This window comes from Struthio camelus, chromosome 2, assembly GCF_040807025.1.
Source record: "Struthio camelus isolate bStrCam1 chromosome 2, bStrCam1.hap1, whole genome shotgun sequence".
Lineage (NCBI taxonomy): Eukaryota > Metazoa > Chordata > Aves > Struthioniformes > Struthionidae > Struthio > Struthio camelus.
The window spans coordinates 140,840,395-140,849,370 of record NC_090943.1 but is presented as its reverse complement, the minus strand read 5'-3'; the positions used below and the strand labels follow the sequence as shown (position 1 = coordinate 140,849,370).

Here is an 8,976-nt window from a genome sequence, read left to right as displayed (position 1 = left end):
CAGAATAACAGGTAGCGTGTGACTGTAATCAATGGTTAGTGCACTTGCGGGGGGGCCAAAGCACCAAAACGGTTGACTAACTTGCAGTAACTCATTAAACTGGCAAATTTTGTTTATCTGATATCACAGATCTGTGCGAAGGCTCGACCTTTTGTCACTTGAGGCCACTCCCTACTCCTTGCCAGTGCAGAAACTGTGAGAAATTACTTGGTTCTGCATATTTTATTTTGAAGAGGATACAGAAAATAATTTATGTTTTTGTGCTGTTTGTATTTGCAAAGAGCTCTATAAATATGAAGTCCTGTGGCTTCTGCTATGATGTTGCTATAATCACCCCTCTTGTATATGGTGGAGCTGAGATGTGAATATGAAGTAGCCTGCTGAGGATTAGAAAGTGAGTCTGTGACAAATCTAAAAGGAGAACCTAGGATTCCTGACTTCCAATTCTGCTCACTATTATTCTCTTTCTTGTATATATAAAGGCTAGAACCAAAGGAAGGCATGGCAGGTCCACTGAAGATGTGTGGTGCGTATCTAGACCTCTCACATTTTGTCTGCTTTGACACACAAGAGAGAAGCGCACATAGTGTGATAGGGCTGTCCTTGCTTTTTACAGGACAGTCATGCAACAGAGAGGGCTGTGAAGTTGGACTACACCTAGGCAGGAGGCTCTGTAGTCCTGTGTAGGTGTCCCCAGCTAGAATGCAGCCTGGATGCCTCCCTGAGAGTACACAGGTTGCAGCTGGTCAGCAGAGCAAAGGATGGGACCAGCACTGAATCACTGCATTGCAAATGCATGAGGTATGGGTTTTCTATGAAAGCATAAGAAAGGAAACAATAAATGCACAAGACTTGATTGTCTGCTATGAGTGTATATGTATACATGTGAATATGTGTGTGTGCATCTGCAGGTAAGGAACCTAATCATTCTGCTACTATCATCTGTAATTCAGAAGAAAGTAGGGAGATAACATGGGGACTGAATAAAGATATACATTGCCATTTAGGAAGAAAAGGAAAACAGAACATACGTGTGTTTTGAGTTTCATTACCCTGCAACTATATGGCTACCACTTGAAACCTTTTCAGTCCTCAATGGGTAAGCCATAGGACAGGGAAACAAATTGTGGGTTGAGAGCAGGGCACAGAGGAATAGACGGAAGGGGATTAAAATAGCTTGGTGAATCAAGAGTCTAAGATAATTTTGTCTTAGACGACATACAAATAGGAAGGAGTAATATTTGTCTGAAATGCCAACAAATTAAACAGAATTCACAAAAAAATACCATGATATTTCTTTAATCAGTCTGGATAGATTGGTCTGAGTTAGCCAAAGGTTTGTGGAAGATCTTTCTTACACCTTCTCTTTAACGTGAATAAGACTTGAATCTAGGAAGGTGAGTTTCATGAAACAAGGAATAACTTAGGTTGAAAGGGACCTCGGGAGGTGATCTAGTCCAAACTCCTGCTTATCCTCCTCCCGCTCCTGCCCTCCCCTTCCAAACTTGTGCAGGTGCCATGCTAATCTCTGTATTGTTCCAATTTTAGTATATCTGCTGCTGAAGTGAGCATGAGTTTCATTAGAAGATAAAAAGGGTTTGTAACCAATTTATGTCATCTGCCCTGTTATCTACTTGTATTATCCTTAAGTTCTGGTCTTTCTCTCAGTCCACAACTTTCAGTGGCTTCCTGCATTGCAGCAAAGTCTTCACAATCACCTCCAGCATCCCAGGAGAAATCTTTACATCAGCTTGGACACTTGGTTGTGTGTGTCCTCTGCTTTTCTCAGAACTCCCCTGACTGCTGGTGCTGCGGACTCCTCCTTGTGCTTTTCTCCACTCTCTCCGTGACCTGTTCTGCACTCCAGACGTTTTTTCCCTGAAATGTTGCTCAATTGCTCTTGGAAAAGAGTGATTTCCTCCTTCTTCCAGAAGATGCCCCTGACTGAGTGCAGCAGCATTGTTCTCTGCTGTTTCTTGAAAGAAATATAATGCCTATTAGCCCAGGGTAACGGCAGATGAAGAAATTAAGATTATACACTCAACGTGTTAACAGAAACATTCACAAAATTACTCTGAAAAGTTATTCATTAGGGTCTGGCCATGATTTTGGAAATTACTCAGTCAAACTTAAGGTGCTGTGTGTGAGGCTTTGGGGTTTGGACACCTTTTCCACAACTCTCTCCACACTTTTCAGTTACAGCATCCAGCTCTTCTGACAGAAGGACCTGGGTGGGCTGATGGTTGCTGGATGCTGTAATAAGAGGAGGTTGGCAGGATACAGAATGATAAACTCACTTGTCAACAGTCTCTCTGGCTTTCTCGACAGGCTGTGTTTTTTTTTTTTTTACCTTTTTTACCTTTTTTTTTCTCATGTAGTCCTCAGTAATTTTTCTGGGACGAGTTAATTGATTTTGTATTTGTTTGCTGTTGCAGTACTTTACCTCTGCCTGATGCGGAACCCCTCTAAGCCACACAAACTCATTTTGCATCTATTATCCCCTGCTTCGTTCTGTTGCTTCCTTCAGCCGAAAAGAATTCTCCTCAAATTGTTTGCATGTTGGTGGCAATGAAGATGGAAGACCAAAGAAAACAAAGAAGAGATCCACAGTAAATGTTGAAAATGGGGTCCTTCCAGCATGTGGGATGGAAAATAAGGCAGCAAGCACCATGAGGTAGCTAGAGAAGGAAAAGTATAGGCGAACTCAGGAATGAGAGCTGGAGGAAGAGCTTAGACAACACCTCAAAAGGGAGCAGACTTAAGGCTGTATGTACAGCGGGGCACTTTCCCTGAAAAACAAATTCCTGGCTGAGATGGTTCAAAACGTCTCAGCAGCGCAGGCTTGTGTTTGTGGCCTTTAAGTTGGAGAGAGAATAATTTATGTTGTCTTTAATGTTGTGGCATTGGCAAAACTGCTCCTCCAATCTTCTGGAGCAGCTTAGGACACACAGACTGAGCATGACATCTAGATTATTAAAAATAGTGACCACGGTCCTGCTGCTTGACTGCCTTAGAACATTTTGCCTTGTGCTCACTCTTTGATCTCTGCTGTGGAGCACCTGCTCTCAGGCTCACAGAAGCAGCATCATGCTGTTGGCTCAGAGGGCACAACCATGAGGAGCAGGGAGGCGCTGTTCAGCGTGCAGAAATACTATGTCCTGAAACAGCGCTGACTACTTTGCAAGCTCAGGCTGTATACAGACTTTTGGGTGCCTACCTTGGACTAGTCTGTGGTGTGCTCAATGGTCCTGGGTCCCTGAGTGTCAGACTGGGGCCTGGTTTAAGGACTCTGTAGGGCCATTTTGCACCTGCATTTCCTTCTTGTGAGAACCCAATTATTGTGTAAGGATGGTGTTCTCTCAGTTTTCCCATGGCATGGAGTTGAAATATTGTTAAGATATGTGCTTGGGACAGGGAGCTAAAAATTACTCTTGGGTACTGCCAGTCAGATAGGGCCTTAATGCTCCATCAGTTCATGGTTTATTTGTGGCTACTCTCTCTCTTTGACATTGTCAGCATTTGATATTTCTTACTCATGAAACATCTTTTTATTTCTTATTAGTATTCTACAGTTGTATTAACAGCATTTTCCCACAATGAATGTCACTGTCTTATTTCCTGTCTGTATTTCTGTCTTGTCTTGTCTCTCTCTCTCCTCATCCTCTCGTCTCTCGTCTCATCTCTCGTCTCTCTCTCTCTCTCTCCTCGTCTCTCTCCCTCTCTCTCGTCTCTCTCTCTCCCTCTCTCTCGTCTCTCTCTCTCCCTCTCTCTCGTCTCTCTCTCTCTCTCTCTCTCTCTCGTCTCTCTCTCTCTCTCTCGTCTCTCTCTCTGTCCTCGTCTCTCTCTCTCTCTCCTCGTCTCTCTCCCTCTCTCTCCGTCTCCTCGTCTCTCTCCCTCTCTCTCCTTCCTCGTCTCTCTCCCTCTCCTCGTCTCTCTCTCCCCTCCGTCTCTCTCCCTCTCCCTCTCCCTCCCCTCTTGTCTCTCAAGTTTGGCATTATTCCTTCATCCTTGCTAGTGATTGCATCCTCCTCATTGCTTTGCATGGGAATTCTTTTGTTTGTAGAAATTCAGGAAATTTTGCTTTCTTTACCTCAGCGTCTGGATGTTGGCATAGAAAATGACTCACTGTTGGTCTTTGCTTGCTTACTCTGGTTGCAAAGTAATTTTCCAGCCTTGTGCCATGCCTTGAGTACTCCTGTTTTCACTTGTAATTTAGGTCTGAATTTCTATTCCTTTGCACTGCAGGTGTGTTCAGAATGGTTGTCTTTTGCGCCCATTCACCTGCTAATTACCTGTTCCAATGCAAACCTACACAGGTCCCATCTAAATGTGCTCAAAATACACTCCCTTAAGGCTACCCAAGGCAGGATCACAGCCTGACTTAGGTAAAATTTCACCTATTTCAGTCTAGTTCTGTACACCTAAATGAACTTGAGTAGCTGTGTAAAAGGTTTCTGCAGAAAAACTTAGCAGATCAAGGGTTATGTGCAATTTTCCCTTGTGATTTATATATTTTAAGATTAGATCTAGCATTTTGAGAAATGCTGTTTGAATTTGTTAATTAGGTTTGTCTCAACAAACTAAAACAGAGAGCTAACTGGTTGAGATCATAGCAAAAAGATATTGACCTCTCGCTGTCAAATATCTTGGTATATGTGTTTGTTTAGATCTGTTCTGTGTTTTTGGAAGGGGGTAGATTAAAGCATGCTGAGTAATCACTATCACTGAGATAGTGATTAATTTTTTATCATTTGGGAGTAGCATCCCTATCTCAAATCCACTGATGTTAATGGGAGTTTTTTTTACTAAGTATTACTGTATTCATTCTAGTTGCATTTTTAACAGGAAAAACATTGTCAGGTAAGTGTTCAGCTTTTTCATGAATGAAACCTATATAGGAACCTTTTCATAGTATCGTGGCATCTATATGTACAGAACAAATTAATAAACTCTCACAATCCATACAGTTTCTGGCAAACCTGATTCATTTTATGAATAATTTTAGTTGGATCTTAGCGAGAAAAATGTTCATATGAACAGCATGAGCAACAAATTTCCAGACAGAAACATGGAGGAGGGAGAGTATGTATAGACATAGTCTGTGGGGGCCTGTGACTTCACCACATTTCACACGATAAGAAGGTTCACTTCAGGAGCTGGTAACTGGATAAAGACTTGAAAGACCAGGCTGCAGGAAGTGGGGATGGTGATTCAACACATGGCTGTCTTCCCTCCGAGTCATCGTTGAACCAGTGCCCTGATGTGATCATAGTGGGAATTGGATTAGAAGAGATGCTGTTTCTTGGGATGAGATTTGAAACTTGGGTCGTGACCACTTGATGTCATTAAGTGTTACGTGCCATTTCTGTGTGAGAGCATGGATTTCAGGTTCTGCATCTGGGCTGCCTTCCCGTTTGGTTACTTGTATTTTGCAGTCTAACCTCTCTTTGCCATTTTGATTGGATGCACCGTTTTTCATTTCTGCCCCTACTTTCTGTCACAGCGCTGTGAACTGTGTTACCCCCCCCCCCCCCCCCCCGCCCTGCCTCGGCTTGCAAGCGGCTGCATTGCGGTGCTTGGTGAAGGGCTGCTTCTGCACAGCGTTTAACCCAAAAGTTTTCTACGCAGTTGCTAAATAACTGAAATTAGGATTTTTTTTTTTTAACAGAAAAAAAGATTAAAAAAAAAAAAGGGAAACCAGGGGGAAAAAAAAATCTATGTTAGGGAGTTAATGCTAGGGTCAGGTAACTGTAGGGGACTATATCTGTTCAAGGGTGGTACGTGTGGTAACTAACCAAGCAGACACCTGCTAACCGTGCCTGTGCGAGGCAGCCGTCCAGGTTACGGCTTGGAGAAGGGACCCTGTGAAACGCTGTGTTTATTGCTTTTGATGAGAGGAAATGTCTCGATGAAGATTAAAATGACAAAGTTTACCCTTGGAGGACATTTGCGATCCGAAGGCAGGCAGACGGCACCCAGAGTAGAAACGCGGATCAAACGCGCGGGGGGGGGGGGTGTCCATCTCATCATAAAAAAGCCGATGGTGTGGGGGGGGGGAAAGGGGGAGAAAAGGCACGGGAGCGGCCGGCGCCGGCGGCGGCCGTTAACGGTCCGTCGCGCGCGGGGTGGGGCGGGCCGGGCGCTGGCGGCAGCCGGCGCCATCGGCAGAGCCCGCTCCGAGAGGCCGCCTCGGCCCACCCCGGCTTCGCCCCGTCCCGCCGCCGCCGCCGCGCCGCAGCTGGCACCCGCCCTCCCGCCGCGGCGGCCGGCGGCGCCTCGCGGCGGCCGCTAGATGCCGCCCTGCCCAACGGCTTGGCGGGCGGCGGCGGCAGCGCCGGGCCGCGCAAACGGCCGCAGCGGGTGCCTGTCGTTCTCGGGCCCGCTTTCCGCCTGTTTTGTGCCAAAACTAAAAAAAAACGACGGCTGCAGGACGTAAGCCTCTCCAGGTACGGTGCTCACAGCCTGCCCTTGCTTGCTACTTGGAATATTCTTTTTTTTAAATTTTTATTTTTTCCCTGCCCCCGTTACCTGCTGAAAGGCTGGATTATCCTCGTGGTGTTTTCCAGAAGAGGCAACTTGTTATTTAACTCCTCTGAAGGATCCCACACGCAAGCCTGTGGGCAGAGTGGCAGTCCTCGGGGGCTGTCAGGGCGCTGCCTGGGCCAGGGGCTCCCTGGGGGCCAGGAGCCCCTGCTCCTGGTGGTGGGAGGGCCTCGCCGCCGGGCCCGTCCCACCGCCTGCTGGGGAAGCAGAGCAGGCCCAGAGAAGGTGGCCAGGTTCAACTAAGAGCGGAGATCGCCAGGCCGGATCATGGTGCTGAGGCAGGTCTGAGGTCAAGCCGGGAAGTCAGTCTGCAGGTGGGGGTTCAGGATCAGCTCCTGTGATGTCTGGGCAGGGCTGTGGTGATGGGGCCAAGCTGAGGCCAGGCTAGGCAGCCACCCTGCAGGTTGGGGTCCATGGCCAGACAGAGCTGTGGCACTGTTACGGCACTGCTGGGGCAGGCACTGATGGACCTGGGTTGAGCTGTAATAGGGTCCTGCTGCCTTGCGTTGGGGGAGGCCCTAGATGAGGCTAATCAGGGATATTAAAGCCTATTACTGCCCTCAGAGCCCCGACACTGGCACAGACTCATCAGATTCCATGGGGGCCACCTCACACTGACGGAGGGGTAGCTGTGACATGATAAGAACACCAGAGACTAAAACTTAGTGCTCTGTTTCAGTAGAGGGCATCTCAAATGACTGTTTTTTAAGACAAATAGACAATGTACGACCCACAAATTGATTCAAGCAAGTAGTTTGGATATTAAGTTTCAGTGGTGATGGCCTATGTTGCCCTTTTGAAGTTTGGATGTGCCAGTTTTCCCTCATGGAGCCTTCTCCTTAAAACAACAGATGCATTGCCTGTGTGGTTTTGGAGCAAAATCATCTGAAGAACATGGCTCTATGCTGTAGCTGACTGGCTGTGTACATTCATTGGGGAAAAAAGTTGAGAGCAGCTAGTCCATGCATCAAGTCTGGCTCTCAAGGGGGCCAAGGTCACTGAAATTTGGGATTATTCACATTTCTAAGCCAGTTTGCAAGATAATATTGTTTAAGGAGTTAAAGAAGTATAAAAAAAAGTCACGTGTTGTTTCTTTAAGAGTGGTTGGTATTACTTAAAAATTGCCTGCAGTTGCTAATTTAACGTCTGTGTGAAATGCTGTATCGTCTGGACTACTGTATATGCAAACAGAAGAGATAGCAGAAGCATAAGCACTCCCAGCAGGACCTCTTGGCTGCGACCTGGGTTGACCTCATGAATGATAAAGGAGGGTGAGCAGTATCAAACTTGGAAACTTTCTCCTCTTATCCGTGGTGAATTAACCTAGCAAAACTGCTTGGATTCTCTGCTGAGATTGCCACATAGTTCCATCTGTAATGTAAACATCTGTCTACTGACTAGCTGCGCTGAAACCACCATTTCATTTTGTATAGGCTACTATACAGATAGGAATAACTTTGGTTATCACAGGTCTCAGCCAACATCCTACATGCATGAGGTTCTGAATGCCTTTATTCTTGGGTGACTTCCCTGCTTTTGGACTGGATCCTTCTCTGCTGTGTGTTTTCAGACTCCTACTAGGCTTTTCAATAACCGCCAAGAGCGTGCTGGACATTAGCCCCCCACAGAGCTCAAGTAAGTTAGACAGGAGCTTTGAGTTCTTTTCTTCTGGTGCAACTTGTTAACCATATTTAGATCACTAAAGAGCCATTCAGTTCTTCTGTGCATCTCCTGTCCATTAGAGCCTCATCCCTAAGAGACTCTGTTATAGTAGCTTTGACAAGGTGCGTTATGCTGTGTAAAGTTGAGTCCTAAAATCATCAAACTAGGAAAAGTGTATTCTCGTGATAACATTGCAAGCAACTGTCAGGTGACCTGAGATCCCCAAAGAATTTTCTTCTATTAGCATAGGCATGCATGTAGCCTTTTAGGTGACAGTAGGCCATGAGTTTGCCTGTGCAGCAAAATATACCACAGACCTGAAAATATTTGGTTTGGAGAAAGAGTGCTCTTCACATTTAGCAAACAAAAGCCATGTTGAGCGGTCACCAGACTTTAAAAAGTCAAATGGGAATTTCAAACTGTTTGACTCTGCGAGAGCAGGCTGTGGCGTATGTATGAAGAAGCTCTGTAATGTTCGTTCTGAAGTTAAAGAAGCAGCCCCATTGAAGAGGTGCTCGTACAGATGGGCAAGCCTCAAGACTTTCAAAATTTGGGATTTGTCTGACCTCAGGAGTTACCATTAAGTTCTCTGTAAGTCATCCAGGCTATTTGAATTTTTTTGGCTGAAGAGAGGAACCGATGAGCAGGTTCACTTATGACAAAGTTTCCAATTTTGCCTTGAACAGGAGGTATTTAGAACTTTTTTCATGATGTTCTGCTGGTGATAATTGAGTTCAGCACATGGGAAAAAAACTGGGGAGAAAATGCTGG

The 8,976-nt window shown here is 45.8% G+C and overlaps 1 non-coding gene across 1 annotated transcript; it reads right to left on the bottom strand.

The window, feature by feature from the left end:
- Positions 1-1,504: 1,504 nt before the first annotated feature.
- On the bottom strand, positions 1,505-1,572 carry LOC138066397 (U6 spliceosomal RNA). The gene has a single exon (XR_011139835.1). It is a non-coding gene; the product is annotated as a U6 spliceosomal RNA (small nuclear RNA).
- Between the last annotated feature and the right edge of the window lie 7,404 nt (positions 1,573-8,976).